The 24,122-nt window shown below is 38.4% G+C and overlaps 1 protein-coding gene across 7 annotated transcripts in view; it reads left to right on the forward strand.

Annotated features, from left to right (window-relative positions):
* CBFA2T2 (CBFA2/RUNX1 partner transcriptional co-repressor 2) overlaps window positions 1-24,122 on the forward strand; it is a 147,646-nt gene that overhangs the window by 50,995 nt on the left and 72,529 nt on the right. Inside the window, exon 2 of one of the 7 annotated variants that reach the window (XM_053671084.1) lies at window positions 6,081-6,230. The exons of 4 other annotated variants lie outside the window; for them this stretch is intronic. The gene's annotated coding sequence lies outside the window, so the exon portion shown is untranslated. Of the gene's footprint in view, window positions 1-897; window positions 1,141-6,080; window positions 6,231-17,799; window positions 17,866-24,122 lie in introns of those variants that run through there. 2 more of the 7 variants (XM_053671085.1, XM_053671087.1) reach the window with 2 other exon arrangements.

Genomic DNA, 24,122 nt, shown 5'->3' on the forward strand with positions numbered 1-24,122 from the left:
TCAGTTTTCATTTAGCAGAAATTGACTGAGCAGCTATTATATGCTAGGTACTTGAGGGTGTAAGTGATTAAACTTTGACCTTGAGCAATTCAGTCCTTCTCTCTGGGTTCTCATTGTTATATTTCTAAAAAAATTTTTTTATTTTAAATTCTGTCTCTTCATTGTTAGAACTTGCATTAACAGTTTGTTTCATGTGAAACATGTTATTACATTCCTACTTGCCTTGTTTTAAAACAATCTTTGTACCATGTCCCCATCTTTCATTTTATCATCTTTACAGCATCAGAACCACGTTGCCTGCATTGTCTTATTTTAATCACGTGCCGGTTTTGCAGTGCTACCGAGTCTGGATGTGAAAGGCAGCTTGTGTGAATCATTTACATACATTTCTGTTTATATTCCCCAAATTAATTTGCAACTTTACATTTTTCATCCAATTACATGTCCAAAGTAGATGTTGATAATTCATTTTAAGAAGGAATTTGTCACATGTAGAATTTAAAACCTGGTTTAAACAGCAGAAGCTCCGAAACAATAGCAGAAACCAGGCAATATGTAGGACTTTAAATAGTAATCATTAAACATTTGAATGTTCCCCAGAATGCAAGCCTGTATTTCTGTGTATGTGTCTACATGTTATTCCACTAGGGACTTGTACAGATAGGTTTTGCACAATATCCTTGCTGTTATTGTCAGCCATAAACAAATTACACGTATTTAACAAGTTAATGTCAGATTGGCCAGGAGCCACTGGGAGGTGTGTACTTAGTGACATCAGCTGGCAAAGAGCCCTGGTAACGGGGAGGCTTGGAAGAGTAGGAGGGAGGGAAAAAGAGAGACAGAGAGACTGTGACTGTATCTGGGGATTCTGGCAAGGTGAAGAGCTGGTCTGTTTGGCAGGACCTTCCCATCTGGGATCCATCTGTGTTTCCCTGGAATGGGACAGGCAGCTCTAGTCAGTGAGAAATCGCAGATGTGAGAGAGCTGACACATGTCCAGCTAATGAAAGGAGGAAGGCTGATTTCGGAGTGGGCTTTGAAGATTAGGAGGAGAAAAAGAGGAGCTTTTTTATATCTATTTCACATAAATTTGGTATATTGGTATATTAAGAATCTGGATTGTTATAATTGGGCATTTGGGGTAAGTACATTTTAATTTAGTTTTGAGGGCTAAAATAGGCAATTCTCTCCCTTTCAAAGCTTTTTACTTATTTCAGATTATGATGATATGTTTTTTGGTATTTGATAGGAGTTTAGAATTTAGCTATTCAATGTTTTGCTGCTTCATTTTGTTCATATTTCTGTATCATTTTTCATTTGCTACTTTTATTTGAATGACATGGTTTTTTTTAATGGAATCTTGAATCACATAAAATATGAATTCTATGGCTAGAAAAGTAGTTTCACAAATATTTCTCTAAGGTATTTAATGCTGAGTCTTTCTGTGATGTTTTGACAGAAATTTCTCTCTGTCAGTGTGCGTAATACAAACAGGCAGTGTTGAAATGATGGCTCATAAAACAATCTTGTTGGATTTTATTTCAACATGTTCAGGTGCATAACAACTAAAAGATGTCATAGTTAAATAACAGTATCTTTTAATTTTAATATATTTACCTCCCTTTTTTTTCATTACATTTATCCCTATGCTGTTTTCTTCTGTTCACATACAGAATAAATAAGTAACATCGACAGATCTGACTTGAGTGGTGAGTTTGGAGTAGTTTTGTCATGCAGTGAATTCACATGCACATAGCTGCTGTGTTCTTTGTTAGTTTGTGATGCATGATTTAGCTTTCTGCTATTGCTCTACATTGTATTCATGTTTCCAGACCTCTGAATTCAGACAGCTATAGGAAGAGCATGGGTTTGAGAGCAACACATACTGTACAGCAGTTATTCACTGGTTCTCTGATCTTGAGCAAGCTAGTTAGTCTGTTTAGGGGTCTCTATTTTGAGCAGTTCCTGCCTCATGTCACCATTGGGGAAATTTGTCTGGCACATAGAAGGCATACAAGAGATTTCAGAGGTTTCTAGATAATCCTTATTCTGCTGTGATTGATTCTTAAGTCATTTGAGGTTTTAAGTTTAAATTTGGGTTTAAGAATGGGTCTTGTCTATATCGCTGTAGTTTTCAGGATACTTTTCTCTCACTGTCCCTACCTCCCAGATCATCTGTACCTGTTGTTAAGCCTCATTATGGTAATAAATGATTTGAAAAGCACTCTAAGTATTCTAATGTAAATGAGCATCTTATTATAGCAGAACTTCAAAAAGTCAACATACAAGAATGAGGTACTAAATTATACTGTTTTGTGACTATACAGTTTAAATTGTATTTTTTGCCTTGAAAATTCTCCTAATTCTCAAATAGGAACTTTAAAAAATACTTTTATTCCTTGGAGCTCTTCAGCCTTCACTTATGTCAGCTGGACAGTACAATACTATTCAATGTTTTCAAACTTTTAGCCAGATTTTTTAAAGGTGGGGGCCACTTTTTATTTATTTATGTATTTATTTTGGTGGGGACACCCTTTAAATGAACCTTCCTTTTAATAAGTATTCTCTTATCCAAATTGACTAAATTGACTTAGACTTGTCAAGTTTATGTTTTCATAGGTGCGATGTTCAGTATCTTTGGGGACTTACCTGAATATTTGAGAGGTTACAGTGTTAATACTGAATTTACATGATAACCCTTCAGTGAGCAAGTACTTTTCAATATACCCTAGGAGACATGCTCCTAGTTGCAGTTGAAAGAAAAGGACTTAATGCTGAAGTGTAATGTAGGCTGGAGTCTGCCCTGCTAAAAAGGGCTTTGCATATTGGTGTATGTCCACACTAGGAATACTTTTGATGGTAGAGTTTCAAGAAGCATAAAAAATGCTAAATAATATTCATTTTAAGATGTGAGGATCCAGTGGATGCAGATAAAAGTAGTCGATAAAAGTCCTACTAGAACCACACAGTTCAGGGGAGTAGTTGCTCGTTACCAAGGTAGTAAGATAATCTTTGAGTTGAACACTGGAAAAAATATATCATAGTATACTCTGAAGACCATGAAAGTGTTCCGAGAGCCCTGGGTAATGTGGTGTAGTTGGTTGGGTGCCGTTCAGCAGAGCAAATAATAGTGCCCTTTCGATTCCAGTTAGGGCAAATGCCTGGGTTGCGGGTTCAGTGCTGGCAGGGGCGCTACAAGAAGCAACTGATTGTTTCTCTCTTGCATCTACGTTTCTTTCCCTTTCTTCCTCCCTTCCCCTCTCTCTAAAAGTAAATAAATAAAAATATATTATTTATGAAAAGAGGAAAAACCTAAATTGGCTGCTGGAATGACCCAACTAAGGATTTTTTTCATAGCAATGGGGAAATGATGGACTGGAGGTGTATAATGCAATAATGTCAAAGTATGGAACGAAGATAATGACATTTAAATTGCATCTTTGGGACATCAGGAAAGAATGCTTTGGAGTTGGAATGAACATATTATATACAAACTTGCAGGAATTCAAGTGGATCTGAAAGATTGTTTGGATCAGTTCATTGAAGTTATTTTAAGCCCTCTCTGTGCTAGAAGTGTTGTTCATAAGTCCTCAGTGATGACCTGTGGGAAATGTTAGGATGGAAAGGGATCTTAAGGATGATCTGATGAAATGCATTATTTTCTACATAAGAAAAGTTGAGGGCATAGTAGTGGAGCAGTAAAATGTCTGCCCAGACCAGAGCTGGATACCTTAGTAGGTGGCTGAGCTTGGACTTGAATTGTCTTCTGAGTTTCCAGGATATTCACTTTACAAACATTTTCTGTTGCCTGTTGTGTGTGATAATATGGTAAGGTATTAAAAAGTCTCTGAGAAGATAAAATGAACATGAACACACAAAAATGGTAAGCCCAGAAGTTACTGCCAACTCAGAGTCAGAACTGTTTTAAAAGAGGTAGTATTGGAAGAAGCATAGTGAGTACACAGAAAGGTTCGCTTTCCATCAGACTCCTCCAGTGCCTTAAATCAGACCTCAAATGCAGAGCTACAGGGTTAATTTCTACTTTTTCAGTTATGCCTAGCCGTTGTTGCCATCTTTACAAATCCAAGAGGAATCGTTTGCTTCTGAGACACATATCGATCTACAAGTATTGTGCATATCCTCCTAGCCCCCTTTTTAAAACTCGTAATTTGTGCCTGGTAGCTCTAATTTAAAAGGTTTCTACTATGATGGACTGTGTGGGATATTTAATTTTTCCCTCCAAGTTCAAGTCAGTAAATATAGGAATGAGTGGTGGCTGTAACTTGAAGGGGGGGAAAAACCTCAGTATATAACTGGTTTTTATATTTTCACTGGTTGATGTGTTTTCCAAACAGACTTTAACTTTTAATTCCCATGTGGTATCACATGTATTTTTTGAAATTTAAAATGCCTATGGATTCACTTTTCTAAAGCACCCCAAAACCTGCCACAGCAACCTTTTTGTACCTTGCTTAAAGCACCAGCTAGCAGAAATCCTGTCATCATGCAGTCCTGAGAGGCTTGTTCCAAAATGCCTGGCAAGGGATGGGGTGCAGTCCTGCATAGGATATACATGTACATGTAACTGCAATTGCTTCTCCTAGCCACAGATCTGAAGCAAATACAATATTTGGTGATGGCCGTAAGGTCAGGTAGAGAGGTAGTGGAGAGACTGTGTAGGCTTTGGCACTAGGCTGTGTAACCATGAGCTAATTTAACCTTCACCTCTGAGCCCAAATTCTCTCACTTGTAAAGCAGGAGTAAAAATAGCTGGTATTGTGGGTTCTAAGGATTAAATTTTTAAAAGTAGTGTGATGTTTGCTGCATGAATACTTTAAAAGATTTATCTTTTCATGTGATTTTTCTTAGTCCCCCCTACATCAAAGTCACAGCAACTCAGAGACTTAGTTGCAATGTGTCTTTTGCGTATATTCAAGTCTCTCTTCAGACTGTCAGGGAACCAACCTTGTTTCCTTAACTAATTCTTAGTGGTGGGAGAAGGGTGTATGTGGGGAATGTAGCATCCTGAAAAACGCAAACCTGTTGCTGTGTGGCAAGCTGTTAATGTTTAGGGACCGTCATTACTTATCCTGCTGGAAGAGCTGGGGGATGGGCTGCTTTGTGGGTGACAGATGTGCCCTGTGCTGCTGGCGGGCGCGTGCCGGCTCTATCCCTCGGCTCCCAGCACCAGGTGCAGGCATTGTTCTGGCTGGTCTCTCTTCATCCGGCCTCGTCTGTTACTCTGCTCTTTCTAGCTCATTGTTTCTGTAGGAAATTAGCATTAAAAACCCATCTGAAACCCCCATGTCCCTCAACTGCAGGTGACTGTTATTGGCCCCAGCTGCCACCCTTGCGCTTGATTACTTCCATATGGGTCTCTGCAAAGAAGTAGTAGCAATTTATTGATTTCCACCACAACCCCCGCCTCTATTACTCAAACTATAATACCCTGAAATCTATTAGACCCCCAATAGGCTGTATAGCTCAGTTGGCAATACAACTGTAATGAACGTTTTACAAGCAAAACTAATTACACCCTCTTTTCTCCCTGTACCACCTCCTACCTAAATATTAAATGTAAAAAACCCAGAGTGTCATAAGTGGAATATAGTAAATCTTTTAGATGTCTGGAGATAAATCTCTGAGTAGTAAAGCTTTTAGACTTTGGATGGACTTTTATGGAAAATTTTAGTCACTACTCTAAATATTTTATACCACACCTTTAACAGTCAAGCAGACCATGACCCAGAGGGCCCCTGGGGTGGGGATGGGGGTGGGGGACACAAAATTTTCTGTCATTTGCTTTGACATTTATTAAATTTAATCGAGATGGGCAGTTGTTAGGAAAGGGGCCTTGTTTAAAATGGTAATATTTGGTGGGGAAACTAGATGTAGTTAGAATTAGTTAAGTCCTCTAATTTTGCATTATTGTGTTTGCACAAATTGTTGTCTCAGTTTATTTATTGGGGTAACTACTACTAGGAGGTTGATGTCCTAGAATTTTTTTCTTACTTCATCGGTAAACAAATTAAGTGTTCAATTTTGGTTATTGTTCTAAATCAAGGTTGTAATCTCAAACAGGTTACCCAAGCTTAAAACCTCAAGTTGAAATTGTTACTGGCTCCCAGTGAATTACATTCTGATCTTGACGAACTCACTGCCCCTATCCATGAAGAGTATTCATGAAGGAGTAGCCTTCAGAAGTAAACAGCCCAGAAAATCAAGTTGGAGGTAATTAACTAAGATCTGTCGACTGCTGAGTTTAGCTGTGCAAACCAGTTTTAAATTTTGAGTGTATACCATTTCAACTTAAGTTATTTAAATTAACAATTTAATTATGTTGAGCTTAGCTACATGGTGCATAGATCATAAGTACAATAGTCATGGAACTTAATGCTATTTCCATTGGAGAAATGTCCTTTTGCTTTTTTCTTCTTTTTTTTTTTTCCTGCCTCTTCTGGAATTTGGAGTTTACAAAGGTCCTAGCATTTGAAGAGCTCATGGCAGCCCCATTTTACATGATCTCTGATGAAGGCAAGTCTCTAGTTAAAGCCCTGTGATTACATTTAGAACAGATTAGGATTTGTAGTTTCTGAAGAGTATTTTGCAAGCTTTCTAATTCACCCCCTCATTTAAGCAGTGGAGAAATGGAAAGTTAGGTTTAGGAAAGGGGAGAGTCGAGTCTTCTGACTAAAAATAAGTGTGCTTTCATTTGAGGTTTGGAGCTAGTAAAAGTTGGGGCTGATTGTACGCATGATGTGGCTATAGCTATTGTTGTCTTGAGGTGTGTGTACATGCGTTTTTAGGTTTTCTGGTGTTCATGAAGAGTGTGGTTTTCCCTTACTGGTCTGTCTGACAAGAAATATGCTTCTTTATTCTGTAATGCTAGGCATGATGGAAACAAAGTTGAATAGGAAAAGGAGTTTGCATCCTGACCTGAGGCTAATGCTATGATGAGGCTAACAGTAGTTGTTTTTTTTTTGTCTTGTGGTGGTTTTTTGAATGGGAAGGGCCCATTCTTCTGTTGCCCCAAGTGGAGAAGCATAGCAAAAGACCAGGTGTGTTTTGATTGCCCAGATAACAGTTGAGGTAGAGATTCTTCAATGGGGCTGGGACTGGGGTGAGGTAAATGAGATACTTAGGTGAAAATTTTGAGGCACTCATTCCCTTGGTCAACCCTACATTTAATTTGATCCCTGGGCACCTCAGTGGCCTCCTGTCCACCCCAGCCCTGCTCTTCAGTACTGTCTAAAGTACAGGTCAGCAGGCTTAGTGTAGTTGATCTAGAAATGTTATTTCCCATCTTTGTTTTGGAGAGTGAATAAAATTAAAGCTATTCCTTGTTTTCCCAGCCAAAGGAACCTTCTCTAACACATGATCTTTTCAAAGTGTTTGGAGGCAGGGGCCAGGATAATCAATGATTTGTCTTGGAAATTGGCTTTTTGGAGTCTATTTCAAATACTATAGTACATATTTTTTGAAGGTCCTTCAGCTTTCTTCATTTCTTTTTAATTTGCCACTTTATTTTCTTGGCATTTTGAATACACAAATCAATACACATATACACTGTACTGGACAAATGAAAGTACTGGGTGAGTTTGAAGATGGATGTATAGACGTTAGAAGATATTCATTGCATACTGCACTTTCTCTGCTGTTTGAGGGATGATTGCTTAATGCCTTTTAACTGCATCTCATATTCCTGTGGCTTTAACCACATACATGCCGATGATCCCCAAATTTGTATCTGAATCATGTTTGTCTTTTGACTTCCAGAATTATCTCATCTTACTGCCTAATGATGAACGTTTCCATATATAACAAATTTGTTGATTGTATTGTTCAGATATGCTATAGCCATATTAATTTTTCCAGTCGTATCAGATTTTAAGAAAAGTGTGTTGAAACCTACTATGAATATGTTTTCCATTGTTCTTGCAGTTCTGTCAAAATGTTGTTTTTGAACTTGTGCTGTTGGGTACATACTTTTTTCAGGATTATTATATTTTTCTAATGAATCTCTCCTTTATCATTTTGATAATGACTTTTTTGTCCCCAGTACAGCTTTTTTAATTAAAGCCTATTTTCTGTAATATTAATATAGCTAATCCATTTGCTTTTTTCATCATTTTTTCTTAAACTTATAGTATCATTATGATATAGACATTAATCTTAAGAATAGTAGCAAATACTTGAATTTTGTTTGAATTCAATTTAAAAGTTCTTTTACTTGCTAACTCTGGTCTGTTTATATTCAATGATTCTGTATTTGGACTTAATAGTATCACTTAAGGTTTTTAATTTTTCCTTTCTTCCCTTTTTTCCTTGGAGATTAAAAATTGCTTTCTATATTTCTTTTTGTTTAGATGTCACATTTACCTTATTTTTATGGTTATTCTTAAAAGCCTTTAAAAAATTTTAACGATTTATTTATTTATTTTTAGAGAGCGAGGGAGGGAGAGAAACATCAGTGTGTGGTTGCCTCTTGCTTGTCCCCATCTGGGAACTGGCCTGCAACCCAGGCATGTGCCCTGACTTGAGAAGGGAACAGGTGACTCTCTGGTTTGCAGGTTGGCACTCAGTCCACACAGCCAGACCAGCCAGGGCTTACTCTTTTTTTTTTAGGATTTTATTTTTTTATTTGTAGAGAAAAGGGAGGGGAGGGAGAAACATCGATGTGTTGGAGAAATATCAATTGGTTGCCCCTTGTATGTGCCCCAGCTGGGGATTGACTGGCCTGCAATCCTGGTGTGTACCCTGATCCGTAATCAAACCAGCGATCTTTTCACTTTGCAGGATGATGCCCAACCAACTGAGCCACGCAGGTGAGGGCCAGGGTTTATTCTTAAGATTTACTATGTACACTTAAAGTTTAAAATGTTAGTACACATACCTCCCCCTCTTTTTAAATAGTGATCAGAGAACACCTCAAAATCAACAACTTTTCTTCTTGATGTATTCTGTCTAGGATTTTATTTCCAGTTTGTCTGTTATACTCACCACACAGTTAAAAATAATTACTGTTATTCTTTTTATAGCCAATATTAATGTGGGTTTACCAATGTACATCAACTTCATCTTTATTATACTTTTTTCCTTCTGTTGGGTTAACTTTCCTTCTGTTCAAAGTACTTCAGTTACTAGTTCTTTTCTTTTTCTCCTTAAGAAAAAGGAAGGGAGAGAGAAGCATCAATGTTAAAAAATTGTTTTATAGCTTTGGCTGGTGTGGCTCAGTGGATTGAGTGCTGGCCTGTGAACCAAAGGGTTGCCGGTTTGATTCTCAGTCACGGTACATGACTGGGTTGCAGGCCATGTCCCCAGTGGTGGATGTGTGAGAGGCAACCATAGGTTGATATTTCTCTCCCTCTCTTTCTCCCTTCCTTCTCCTTTCTCTAAAAATAAATAAATAATTTTTAAGGCATGATTTTGTGTATGTGTGAGAGAGAAACAAACATGTATCTGTTGTTTTACTTACTGGTGTATTCATTGGTTGATTCTTGTATCTGCCCTCACTGGGGATCAAACCCAAAACTTTGGCGTATCAGAGGGACACTCTAACCAGTTGAGCTACCTGACCAGGGGTGTCACGAGTTCTTAGAGAAAGTCTATGAATGGTAAACTCTTTGTATTAGTCTGAAAGTAATTTTTTTCTACTCTTACTTGAATGATGAGTAATGAGGTTAGAGGGTAAAAGCTGACCGTTATTTTCCATGAGACTTTGGGAGTGGTGATTTCTTTTGTTCTGGCTTCCAATTTGTGGTGCTCAGGACTTACGATGCTCCAAAAATTCTTGTCTGTGATGTGTTTGAATAGTGTCGCTTCCCTGTTTGCTCTCGTTTGCTTTATCTTTCTAGAATTTGTGTTAGATTTGTTTTGGACCCCCTTCCACTGCTCTCCATGTTTCTTATCCTTTCTTTTGTATTTTTTACTATGTTTTTGTACTGCACTCTAGGTGATTTGCCCAGCTCTAGCTTCTAATAATTCTTTGTTTTTTAAGCTCTGTGTGACATGTTCTTCAAAATGTTCATTGGCATTTCCTTTCTACAAATTTTGTTTAATTCCTTTACAAATATGCTTTTAAAAAGCCTGGTTTCTGTCCTCATTATTTTTAAAAATCTCCTCAATCATTTTTTTTCAAGTTAGATTAATTGAGGTAGAATTTGTATATATAACATTCACCCTGTTAGATGTATAATTCTATGAATGTACAGTCATGTAGCTACCACCAATCAAGGCATAGAGAATATATCCATCGTCCCCTTGTGCCCCTTTGTAATCAGTCCACATGCATAATGCACTTTGAAATCCATCCATGTTGTTGCAGTTATCATAGTTTGTTTTTATGGCTGAGGATTCTCCATTTCCTGGCAGATCGCCTCAGTTTTCTTCCCCCCTCTGCAAAAGCTTTATTGTGTTCATTTGGTCCAGTGCAGGGGAGAAGGCTTGGATGGTTCAAAGGATGCCCAGTGGTTTCAGGGAGAGGCTTAGGCTAAAGCCAGACACCAGGGGAATGCATAAGGGTCCCTCAAAGATTTCTGGTCTCCGAAGGTTCCTAGTTAGCTTGAGAGTGAGCCTTTCGAAGAGGTACTCCCCCAGACCTGCCAGGGGGCTGGCCAGCCTGTGGAGGTTAGTCAGGTGGTCACCCATCTTCTTGATTTTCACCTCCTCATGCAGGAAGTCATTCTCCAGAAAGTCACGGAGATGAGGGTCTATTCAGGTAGAATCCAGGGCACCTTCCATGGCACCCTGAGTTTATCCCACTCGTCCTGGAAGAGAATGCAGTCACTGCTGGTTTTGCATCTTTAAGAACCACTGGCACCCTTGCATTGCTCCTGGGCCAACTCACTGGAGAAGTGGCCTACACCCTCCGGAGCCACATTTTCGCAGTCAGAATGCCTGGAGAGAGGTGGTTACAGGAGGCCCACAGGTGCAGGCTGACCAGGTGTTTGACAGCACCCGCAACCTCGACGGAATAATTCTGACAAATTCTGGGAGCTCATAGTTGTTCAGCAGTAAGGAGTTAAGGACAAAAAATAATGTTGCCTGATCTTGGAGGCTGAGGATGGCTGATGTGGTCCTGCAGGTGGTGGCTGGAAAAGAGGTTGGAGGGTGCTCAGAGGCTGGAAGAATGGGGCATCCCTGAGTCTGTTTTGTCCAAACACTTTTGAAGCAGTGAGACAGTTTGGGAGACTGCCAACGGCACTTGACCCCTCCACTTTACTTTTCCATATGAATTTTATTTTATTTTCTATTAAAAAATGCATTTATTTATTTCCATCTTATTTCTGTACCACTGGTGCTTTCTTTTACCTGGATTACCACAAAATCCTGTTCACTGACCTATCTACTTTCTGTCTTTTCCCACTGTTCCATCATTCTTGTGGAACTTGGGTGGTCTTTCTAGAAACACACACATTTTTGTCACTTCTTTGCAAAAATCTCTCAAAGAGCATTTTTGTTGTTGTTGTCATTCTTAGACTAAAATCTAAGTTTAGAAGGAATTAAAATCTTTTTCATATGTGTTTCCTATCTGCTGTCAAGGCAACCAGTATTTCCCCACCTATTTTCATTGCTCTCAACCCTAAACAGCATGTAACCCCCCTGAGGGAGCCTGTCTGTATTTGTTATTATTGAATTATTAGCAACTAGCCTGGTTTTTGTTCCATGATAGGAACTTAATAAATGTTTGTTGCAGTTTTTGGTGGAACTGTTTCTGAGACATTCTGTTGAATTTTTAATTCTGAATTTTTAATTCTGTTGAATTAAAAATAAAGTGACCTCCTGGGCTGCTGCCACCTTGTTCTGTCTCTGCTAGTGATTGAGACTGAACAGTTCTGGAGGCCAAGATGTCTAAGATCAAGGTCCCACTAAATTCCATGTCTGCTGAGAGCCCATTTTCTGGTTCATAGATGGCTGTATTTTCAGTGTGTTCTCCATATGAATTTTAGAATAAGGTTTGTAGATTAGATAGTGGTACAGCATTAACATTAATTATTTTGGTAATTATACTGTGCTTGTGTAAGTAAATATCCTATCTCTTAACAATTACACACCAAAATATTTAAAGGTAAGGAGGAACTATCATACTTTCAAGAGGTTTAGACCAAAAAAGAGGTAGGGAGGGAGGTAGGTAAGTAGGTAGGTGTGTGAAGGGGCTAGGTAGATAGATAATGATAAAAGAGGTAGGTCAGTCAATCAGTGAGTTTAGGTAAATGGATGGTATCAAGGGAGTTCTTTATACTGTTTTTCCACTGAGATTTTTTTTAGTGTTAATAGAAATATAGTACTGAGCAAAAGATTCCATTAACAAATAAAGAGGGTATGACAGTGAATGATCGATCAATTTAGGCTGTCTGAAGCAGTAAACAGAGCTGTTGTCTGAATGGCAAGTAGTCTAGGAGCTATCAGATGGAAGAATATTACAGACAGAGAAAAGCAGTGCAAATGTTACATGGTAGGAATGAGCTTGATGTGTTCAGTGAACAGAGGAGTGGTCGCTGTAGTTACAGTGTAGTAGGGAAAAGAAGATAGAGAGGAAGAGAGATAGTAGATAGCTTCTGTAGGGCTTTGTAAGCTGAAGTGAGGAATTGGGATTTTATTCTGATTGATGGGTAAGCATTGAAGCATTAGTTGGGGTAGTAAAGTGATGTGATTCATATTTTATTAAGATCTCTTTGTGTGGCATTGAGAGAAAACTGTATGGGTGCATAGCTGAAAGCAGGAAGACCAGAAGTAAAAAATAATGAGTTTGGAGTAGATTTGTGGCGGAAGATGGAGAAGAGATGATTTGGTATGTTTTTAGAGGTAGATTGGGTGTTCTGAACTTGTCGATGGATTGAATGTTGAGATTGGGAGAAGACTGCTTTCAAATAATTGTTAATCTGCCCTCACTGTTGTTCATCCATTCATTTAAATATTTATTGATCCCACTGTGTGCCAGGCACTGTTCTAGGCATTGAAGTTACATCAGTGAATAAAACAAAGACCCTATCTTAAATTCTTCTGGGAGAGACAAACAGTAAAGACGATTGATAAATAATATATATGTAGGCTAAATGACATTATATATATATATGTTTGATAATATGTTACAAAAATGGGAAATGCTAAGGAGAAAGGGAGACAATTTAAGGTCCATGCCCAGCTGAGGGAGGTCTATAAAGGGTAGTTAAGGAGAATTCCTACTGAAAAGGTGCTGATTGTGAGTGTGCAAGGAGATGATGAATATAAAAGGGTTCAGTACTTTTCTGGTGGCACATTGTGCCTCTCACCTTTTAGGTATATATTATGACAAAGATTGAGGATGAAAGTTCCTTGTGGGGTATAATTTTGACTCTACCTGTGATGTTGCATTCATCTTTTTTGAACATAAGCAAGAAATCACCAAAATGAGAGGCTAAAGAATTTTGAGTAAGGTTTAAAGACATACAGGTCTTAATGAAGCATGGAAAGTTGCAGGTGAAACATTCATTTATTGCAGGGGATTAATTTAATAACGAAAACACTCTTCTCTAAAAGCAGTTGGATAGGTCTTTTTAGTCTTTTTACTTTAACATGCATCTGTATCCAAATGGGTTTTGAGGTGGCATACAGTAAAAGACGTTTTAAAAAACAGCCCTTAAAACCAGCAGCAGATTAAGACCCAAGGAATTTGGAGAAGGATTCTAAGTGGAATGAATGAAGCTGTTCCCACTCAGCCCCACACTAACATTTTAGATAAAACCAAAAGGAAAAACTCCAGGTTTTTACCTTGCTATCATCTGGTTAGAGAACACATACCCAAAAGAGTCTTTTATCCTGGCATAATGAATCAGGAAAAGTGTTCCCGTGAAGAGATGATAACCAGGTCAGTTCTACACATGTGAACAAACATTAGCTCAGAAGAGACGAGAGAAAGAGTCCCAGTAAAGTACGAGGTCAAAGTGGAGGACAGTGAGACTAGAGAGGTAGTGAATGTCTAGGTTATACATCGTATTCTATATTACAGTTTTGTTGTTGTTGCTGCTTTATGCTTTTGTTTTTTTAAACAGGGAAATGTGACTTGGCATTTAGGCAAAAGGAGGATTTCAAGGTGCAATCTTACAGTCAAGGAGACCGTTTTGAGGTGATTACCATATGTAGTCAGTGCAAGATATGAAGGTCTGAATTTGTCTGTTGAGAACTTGAACTTGGGGTAGCAGTGGGTAGGGGGAAGTGAGGGTGGAGTGGGAGGTGATACAAAGTAATGATTGGTTATTTTAAAATAAAAAGGAAAATGAAAAGAATGAGCTGAACAGTTGTTCTTAATGTAGCCTCTATAAGGGATGTTTGTGCGTTCAGTAGGAGGTTTAAAAATGGTGAATAAACTTGGGTGCTGTATGTTTCATTAGATATTTGGTGAAATGATTTCTGAAGTATTTCTAGCAACTTTATTTTCATTTCTATCTGCAGAATGAAAAAGTAAATTCTGGGGTTCTTTTTGACTAAATTAGCAGACCATATGGTGTTTGCACAGGCTGGCTGCTATGGGAGGTGGCAATGTTATTTTTCTCTTTCAGGATATGATGCTTTACCTGATGCCAATATTCTGAAACCTTTATTTTCTAGTGAACAATATGTGAAGCAGTTATTCTATTCATTGTATTTTTTTCTTGATGCCTCAGTTGATGTCACCATTAGTATAGTATTTAATCCTACTTTTCTGTTAGTTTAGTATTTTAAAAATAAATCTTCACTACAGGTTTATGTAGTACTTCCCAACCTTTTCACACCATAGCACAGAGAAATTAGTAAGTTCTGATTGGCCATCTGAGGAAATTAATAATCTCAATACATTTGTAATCATTCACACTTCTCCAGTGTTCCTTAGCACACAGTTTGAGAAAGTTCTTAACAGAAAAGGTTAAGAAACTCTTCTGTATTGCAATTCAGTTAACTCTCATTAGGAAAGAGTTATGTCTATATTATGTATCAGATACACTAGGCAGGTGCTCTGGTTACAAAATTAGAAGAGCTCAGGGAACTCACTTGGGCTAATGGAGAAAGACAGGCCCCAAAACAAATGACAGGTGGTACAATATGGCAAATGATATTGCAGAGATGTTTTTAAGGGAACTTGAGTACAGGTAAATGGGAGAGTTTAATTCTGTCAAGGTTCAATTAAGTGCTTGGGAGGGCTAATGAAGAGGTGAGGTTTGGGTTAGACCTTAAAGTAGGAGTTTCCAAAGGACCTAAAACAGGGAAGGCAGGACAATTTAGGGCAAGGGCACAACTTGTTTTATAGGCTTTAGGCCTCTTTAATTTCTGTCAGAGATCTCCTCATAATATAATAAGTAGGTATTGGAACTCAGAAGTTTGCTCTGATGGCAGACATGGTTATTGGCCCTGCCAAAGTGCCCATCTACATTCCATTTATGTTGTTTGGATTCAGTCCCCACTATAATACAGCCTTATATTTGCATTGTGCTTTTAATTTTCAAAGCTTTTTATTCTCATAATAGTCCCCCAGGGATAAGAAATAAAAACCAGGTGGTAGTATTTCTATTTTTATGGAGAAAACTGAGACATCGTTGTATCAGCATTTTTCCCACTCAGAGCTTTTTGTGAAGAGGCAAGACTATAGCAAATTGAAGAGAAATTTCTATGACTATCAGTTCCCAGATAAGGTCTTTTTCCTTTGTTCGATTACAAAGGGTGCCGCCCAACAGGAAGAACCTCTCTCTGTCTCCTGGTTACAGCAGCGATTTTCAACCTGTTTCATCTCATGGTGCACATTAACCTAATTACTAAAATTCTGTGCCACACCAAAAAATACACATATATATTTTTTGCTGATCTTCAAAAAATAGGTATAATTGTGATTCATTCATAACAGACTGCTGCTCTATGTGGCTGTTGTCATTTTTTTAATTTAATACTGTAAAGAAAAAGCAGTCAGTGCCCCTGACTAAATAATCAGGTATTGCATATTTTAAAAATTCTTGCAGCACACCGGTTGGAAATCACTGGGTTATAGCCACAGTGCTGACTGATGAGGCAGTGACCTGGAGGGAGGCAGCAAGGCAGACAGCATGGTTGCTGATCACAGAGCTAACAGCCCGACATCTGCAAGCTGCAGCTGTAGTCTTTTGCTACAGCATATTCATATTTCTGTTCACACTTGTGAAGAGTCCCAGGGCTTGGAGGAGGAATGCAAGTTAAACCATTCCAAACTTAAAATGTACTCCATCTCTAGGACTTACATTGTATATTGGGTGGAGTTGTCCATGAGATCCCATATTGGTACTTTTCCCAGTTCATTTATCACCATGTTTATTCCATTTTCCCGTACCAATTTTAGTTGAATGCCAAAATAAGATTGCACTGTCTTAACAGATGAGTTGAGTAGGTGCTAATCGTGTCACTGAAATGTTTGCCAAAGAGACTTTATTTTCTAGCTGGTTTTGATCTGCCCTATCCTTCAGCCTCTCTGGGAAAACAGCAAAATACCTGGTTATGTTTTTAGGGTGTTGTTATTAAAATAGTCTTTTCAATGAGCCATGATGGCTGTTGACCCTTCATATTTGTATCTATACATAGTAGTCACTCATTTTCCTAAAGGTACCTGGATTTTTGGAGGTAATGCAGAAAACTTTTTGGATTATTAAATTTGAGGCACCACACTGGGAAGAAAAGGATGATCTTGATGTGGAGCCAGCATTTTCAAGCTGTGGTTTATTTTTTCCTATTCCTTGAACCTATTCATTTGACAAGATGGGCCTGCTTTGTCAGAAGCCTCTCTTACTGCCTGTTGAGTACATAAACTGGTTCCTACATAATAGCTTCTGCTAGTCAGTCTTCTGACTTTCCCAGGGCCCCGTTAAGCTGTAGACTTTTTACATATATACTTGTAAAGAAAGACATGAACTGTAGAATATGAAGTGTCTCTGCACTATGATCAGTGTTGTATTTTTTATTAAATTCTTGGTCACACTGTACAAACTTCGTATAATAATAATTCACTCTTTCAGCATCATTCAATTTAGATTCCTTTTGCTATAGTTATGGGCACTGGAGTCCAGCGGAGCTCTTACCTCATTTTAGCTGTATGACCTTGGGCATAATTTAACTTCCCTGAGCGTTAGTTTCTGGTTGAGTAAAGTAGTAATGCCTCACACCATGTCTTGGTGTAAGAGTGCTTAGCACCATTTGTTTCATATAATACGTAAATGTTATAATTTACAAATGAATAAATGGAAATGGAGAGTAATGGTAGTTATTATGATACTTGCTTCCTGACTTACCCTTCTCAGCAAGAATGTCTTGCCCAATTCAAATCTTAAGTACATTGGAAACCTGCTTCATCAATCCCCATGGCTTAAGGTGTATAGTGCTCCTGGGCATCCGAAGAAAGGCCTTTAAATCAGTTTTCTTTTGTTATTAATTGGTCACTTTTTAGTCATCATTAGAATTAATGGCTGCATAATACAAATAACATTAAAACATCACAGTGTAAGAAGAATGCAAACAGTTGCAGAAACAACGATATAAGACCAAAAGCAAACAGCTTCCCAGCCCAACCCCGCTTTCCCCCTTTACAGCTGACTGCTTTGGTGTTTGTATACCTAATTCAGAATGTTCCTACATCTCTAAATTTCTGTAATGTTTTCTAAGGGAGTTTATGTGATTGGATTTGTTTGTATTGAGTATTAATTTTCTTGGGAGTGGCTTTTTTTCCTCTTATTGATTCTAGAGACAGGGAAGAGGAAGGAGAAAGAGAGGGAGAGAAACAATGATGTAAGCAACATGGATCAGTTGCTTCTCCTGACCACTCCCCACAACCCAGGCTTGTGTCCTAACAGGGAATGGAACCTGTGACCTTTTGATTTGCAGGACAACATCCAACCAAGTGAGTCACACTGGCCAGGGTGGGAGCATTAATTTTTTAAAAATGGATCCCCAGAAAGTGGTAAACAGTTGAGAAGGCAAGGTTGTGAAAAAAGAAAGATTAGAGCCTAGCTGAATATGGAAATGAGATAATTCCTACTTATTTACAAAAAGAACCATAATGAGGAATGTTATTAAATGAATTCTACTTTATTAAGTGATTTTTATTCACACCTATTTGCTACTGCTTTTCCTTTGAGCTTTTAGCACTTTCTTCACACTGCAAAGCCTCGGAGTTGCTATACTCTGCATTGTCCCTTGAGGCTGGCACAGCAACCCTTTGCTTGCAGTGCCTACAGCTATCATCCAGAGGGGCCAAACACATGGCGTAGTAGTGAATTTCCAGATGTCATTCTCTCTGTTTGGATGACTTGGAGCTTAAGAAGGATATTTGCTCTTGAATAGGAGCAAAATTGTTACTTTGGCAAAAGGCCCACCCTGGCACCATTCCCACATCTGTTATTGATTAGATGTGAATGCTGGTCAGTCAGGATGCAGGAGTGCTGGTCTGATTATCAAGCTTAACCTTAAGTATAAAACACTGCAAGATCTGAAGGACTGCATAAACTAGTTGTACAGAAGATCGAAAGAAGACCCTTTCATAGCTATTGTACAGAGTAACCTTATGCACTGAGAAGGTACCATAGCATCTACATGCAGAAACTGCCCTTAGAGTGTGCCTGTGGAATAAGTACTAGAAGCCTTTTGTTCTGATTTCTTAAAATATGTATCATTAATGTAAAATGCACAGATATTTTGTTTAAACCAGTGCATTTTCATAGTTGTTTACTCTTTTGTAAACAAAGTATTGAACAAAATTTAAAGTACCTAAATTTATCGGAAAATTCCTACTTCACCTCCTACAACCAATATCTCATTTCTCCCCTTGTATTTCTGTTCCATGTAAATGGAATCATGCAGTGTATATTCTTTAGTGTGTGGCTTTTGTGTTTTTAAGTTTTATGCGTGTAGTTGCATGAATCATTCCTTTTTAATGTTGTAGTATTCACTGTATAGAGATAACTTGGTTTATCGCCTGTTGATGGGCATTTGGGTTATTTCCAGTTTTCAGCTGTTACAAGACTGCTATAAACATTCCTACAGTTTTTGTGAACATGTTTTAATTTCTCTTGGGATGGGATTATTCCGTCCTGGGTAAATATATGTCTAAGTGTTAAACGGTTCCCCCAACGGCCCAAAGTGGTCGTACCATCTTATACTCACCAGCAATGTGTTGAGAGTTCCACGTGCTCCATATTCTCCTTAACATGATCAGTCTTTGTAAAATTTTTAATATTAATCTGTTTTTCCTCAACAATTTCTCATACCTCGTTTTCAAAAATTAGGTTGTTTTTATTATTGATTTGTCAGAGTTCTATTTACATTTGTGATATGAGGTCTTTGTTAGATTTATGAGCTGTGATAATTTTTTAAAGCTAAGGCCCATCTGTCCATTTTCTTTTTCTTTTGATTTAGTCTTTACTGTATTTTTTTCCAAGTCCATTTTCTTAATGGTATCTTTTGGTGTGCAGAAAACCTTAATTTTTATAAAGTCTAATTAATCAAAAAAAATTTATGCTGCTTTTCTGGGTAAAGAATTCTTTGTTTGACATGAGGTCATGAAGATAGTGCCCTGTTCTTTTTGTAGAAACTTCCTGATTCTAGGTTTTAGACTGTGATTCATCTTGAATTAGTTTTTGTAGAAGGAGTGATATGGGATTAACTTTTTTCACTTGAATATTCAGTTCCAGCGATAGTTGCAAGAAAGGTTTTCTTTCCCACCTTGACTGATGTGGCTTGGTTGGGTGGCAGTCTGCAAAGCACAGGGTCGCTGGTTCAATTCCTCGTCAGGGCGCGCGGCTAGGCTGCAGATTTGGTCCCTGATCAGGACGTGTACGAGGGGCAGCCGATCAGTGTTTCTCTTCACAGTGATGTTTCTCCCTCCTCTTCCCTCTCTCTAAATATAAATAAATAAAATTGCTTGTTATATTATTTATTTATATTTAGAGAGAGGGGACAGGAGGGAAAAGGAAAGGGAGAGATAACATCAATGTGTGGTTGCCTCTTGAGCACCCCCTACTAGGGACCTGGCCTGCAACCTAGGCATCTGCCCTGACTGGGAATCGAACTGGTAACCCTTTGGTTCACAGGCTAGTGCTCAATGCACTGAGCCACACCAGCCAGGGCAGTAAATAAAATCTTTAAAAGACTTAAAACTAAAAAGATATTTTCTTCTTGATTGACTTGATTTCACATTCTTACTAAAAATCACTTGCCATTGAGGGTTTGTCTTTTAACCTTATTCTTTTTTGAGATTTTGATTATTCTATATCTTATCATTATCATAACTTCTCTTTTAATTTAAATCATATTTTATTGTTTATGCTGTTAGAGTTGTTCCAATTTTTCTCCCTTTGCTCCCCTCCACCCAGACTCTCCCACTCGCGTTGGCAATCTCCTCACTGTTGTCCATGTCCATGGGTCATACATATGTATATATTCTTTGGCTCCTATATTTCCTGTCCTGTACTTTATATCTCTATAACTCTTCTGTAGCAACAATCAATTTATACTTCTTAATCCCTTTACCTTTTTCACCCATCCCCCCGACCCCTGTCCTATCTGACAACCATCAAAACATTTGTATCTATGATTGTTTCTGATCTGCTTGCTTATTTTGTTTTTTAGAGTCAATTATTGATAGATAATGTATTTATTGTAATTTTATTGTTCATATTTTTTATCATCTTAAAGAAGAACCTTTAACTAATTTCATATAATATTGGTTTGGTGATGATGAACCCTTTTAGCTTTTTCTTGTGTGGGAAGCTTTTTACCTGCCCTTCATTCTAAATGATATCTTTGCTGGGTAGAGCATTCTTGGCTATAGGCCCCTACTTTTCATGACTTTGAATATTTCTTGCCAAACTCTTCTAACCTTCAAAGTTTCTTTTGAGAAATCAGCTGACAGTCTTATAGGAGCTCCCTTGTAGGTAACTCTCTACTTTTCTCTTGATGCTTTTAAGATTCTTTCTTTGTCTTTAACCTTTGACGTTTTAATTATGATGTGTCTTGGTGTGGACCTCTGGGTTCATCGTGTTTGGGACTCTGAACTTCCTGTACTTGTATGTCTGTTTTCTTCACCAAGTTAGGAAAGTTTTCTGTCATTATTCGTTCAAATAGGTTTTCAATTTCTTGCTTTATCTTTTCTCCTTCTAGTACCTCTATGATGCATATGTTGGTGTGCTTGAAGTTGTCTCAGAGGCTCCTTGCACTATCCTCATTTTTTTAATTCTTTTTCTTGTTCTGAATGAGTATTTTTTGTTTCGTTATATTCTAAATTGCTGGTTTGATTCTCTGCTTCATCCACTGTACTGTTGATTCCCTATATATTGTTCTTCATTTCTAATTAGATCTTTTTCATGATTTCCATGCCCTTGATTATGCTGTTGAAGTTCTCACTGAATATACTGAGCATCCTTATAACCAGTGTTTTTAACTCTGCATCTAGTCGATTGTCTCCATTATGTTTAGTTCTTTTTCTGGAGTTTTGTTCTGTTCTTTCATTTGGGACATGTTTCTTTGTCCCTTCATTTTGGCAGCCTCCCTGTGTTTCTATATATTAGATAGAACTGCTTCAAACCCTTGGCTTGGAAGATTTGCCTATGTAGTGAGTATCCCATAGAGTTCAGGGTCACAGCTTCCCCCATCAACCAAGCTGAGTATTCAGAGTGTGCCCACCCTGGGTATTCAGGGTGTGAGCTGTGTACACCCTCCTCTTACATTTGAGCCTTACTTGCTGTTGGCAGGTCTGTGGGAGGGATTTACCCAGACTGATCAGCTGTGCAGGGGCCCACTCCACAGAGATGGGCTTCAGTAGGGCTCTGGTTCTCACTTAAGTTCATCCCTTAAGTGTGTTATTTGTTGAAGTGGTTGGGTCACAGTGCTCCAACGTGGTCTGTAGCTGTACACTGGGTGTGCAGGCTCAGGGGCCTCCTGGGTGGAGCAGATCAAGGTCAGCTACCACCTATGTAATGACAGGGGCCACCCAGCGGACTAAGCTAGAAAGTGATCTGCAGTTGGCTGCTACTTGTGCTGGTTTTGGAGGTGCCTAGACGAGTCCAAGCTGTGAACCAAAGCCGGATGCTGCTAGTGCCAGGCCTGGGCCATGCTGAGGCCAGATGATGTTTGTTTGAGAAAATTTAGGAAAGTCTGAAGCATGAGCCAAGATAAGTCATTCATAGGGAAAAACCACTGGTAATAGCTTGGGTGGGGTAGATCCTTAGGGAATCACCAGAGTGGGGCAAACTGTAAGTTAGGTTGATGGAGTCTCAGTAATGGCACTCCCTCTGCCCACTCTATTGGAGGAGGGCTCAGAAAAGGAACAGTGGCCTCTGCCAGCATTTCTGTCCAGGAGAAAGCTGCCCCCCAGCTCTTGCCCTGATGCTAGATGCTTCCATTCCTCCCAGTATGTCTCTGGTGCCTTTCAATCTGCAGCTCCCATGCTGGAGCTCAGAGGGAATGAGTTTGAGTAAATTTGTGCACGAGCCCATTAAGAGGAGCTGTGTGTCTTCTATAGTCTCATCTCCTCTGATTTTTACAACCAGAAGTTACTGTTTATCTTCCTAGCTGGGAAGCCTGGGCTGGGGGGCCTGGTGGAGGGTTGAACCCCCTGCCCTGAGATATCCCTCCCAATTTTTATCCACTACACGTGTTCTAGAACCAACCCCATCCCGTTCTATGTCTCCCCACCTCCTACCAGTATTGGTGTGGTTTTTTCTTTTAATTTAAGATTTGTAGGACTTCCATTCAGCTCTATTTCTGGCAGTTCTGAATGATAGTTGTTCTCTAGTTTATTGTCATCATAAATAACTTATTAATATCTACCTCTCTTATCCATTTGCTTTTAAGCAAAGATATTGCTATATTTCTAAAATTTTTACAAAATTGGAAATATATATTTAATGTAAATTTATTGAAAAGTTGGAGAGTAGCCCTGGCTGGTGTGGCTCAGTGGATTGAGCATAGGCCTGCAAACCCAGAGGGTCACAGGTTTGATTCCTAGTCATGGCACATGCCTAAGTTGAGGGCCAGGTAACCCACTAGGGTTACACAACAGACAACCACACATTGATGTTCCTCTCCCACTCTTTCTCCCTCCCTTCCCCTTGTTCTAAAAATAAATATTTAAAAAAATAAAAGTCGCAGAGTAATATTACCACCCTGTATATTTTCTGTTTTGTGTTTAAAATAAACTGTATATATGTAAAGCTGTGTAATAAATTACTTTAAAATTGAAGCATGCTTTGGGTTATCCTCCATTAGAAGTAAAGCCAACATTTACCTTGTTTTTATTTGGATTTAAGTTGAATTTCTAGTCCTAATTTCCCATCTTGATTTTTCTTAGTACTAGGAAAACATGGTCATTTTGTATAGCTCACAAATACCTAACAGTTGACTTAAGCAAAAAACAATTTTTATTTATTCTTAGAGGGGAAGAGAGGGAGAAAAACACTGATGTGTGAGAAACATCAATCTATCTCCTCTTGCACACACCCCACCTGGGGAGTGGTTGCAATCCAGGTATGTGCCCCAACAGGGCATTGAACCAGTGAACCTTCAGTTTGCAGGATGATGCCCAACCAACGGAGCCACACTGGCAGGGCAACTTAGACCAAAAAAAAATTTAAATAAGAATCATGTATGTGCTATGTTCTGGCCATTGGACTTGGCACCTTCATTCAATACAGCAGGGATCAAGACAGACCTGGCCCCAACTCTCAAGGAACTTACAACGCAAGAGGTAGAAGCTGTTCTCCTCTGAAACAAAAAATACCAAATTAATGCATTTGGGGTCTTATGTTAACAGGAAAGTTTTTGATGTTCTTCATTATGCAGCAGCTGATAGAGTGTCAAAAATATCACCCAAGAAGGTGATATTTCTTACCATTAGGGTAAAACTCATCTGCAGCATACAGATAACATTGCTATTTTTTGTTTTGTTTTTTAATAAAATAGGTTCTGAAGCCATACTATATAGCACATACTATATTGGAAAGAGTAGGGAGGCATAGTTATGGTTTTCTTTGTTGCTTATGTAGGTTTTAAGTATTTCTCACCTTTTAAAAATTTCTTTGCAAAGACTTGTTTTATATCTGTGATTGGTATTGTAACTCAGGTTCTTTGTTTTATGTTTTGTTTTAATCCAGAGGAACCAGA

Source organism: Artibeus jamaicensis, unplaced genomic scaffold (genome assembly GCF_021234435.1).
Source record: "Artibeus jamaicensis isolate MK-2021 breed Jamaican fruit bat unplaced genomic scaffold, CSHL_Jam_final contig_685, whole genome shotgun sequence".
NCBI classification, from domain to species: domain Eukaryota; kingdom Metazoa; phylum Chordata; class Mammalia; order Chiroptera; family Phyllostomidae; genus Artibeus; species Artibeus jamaicensis.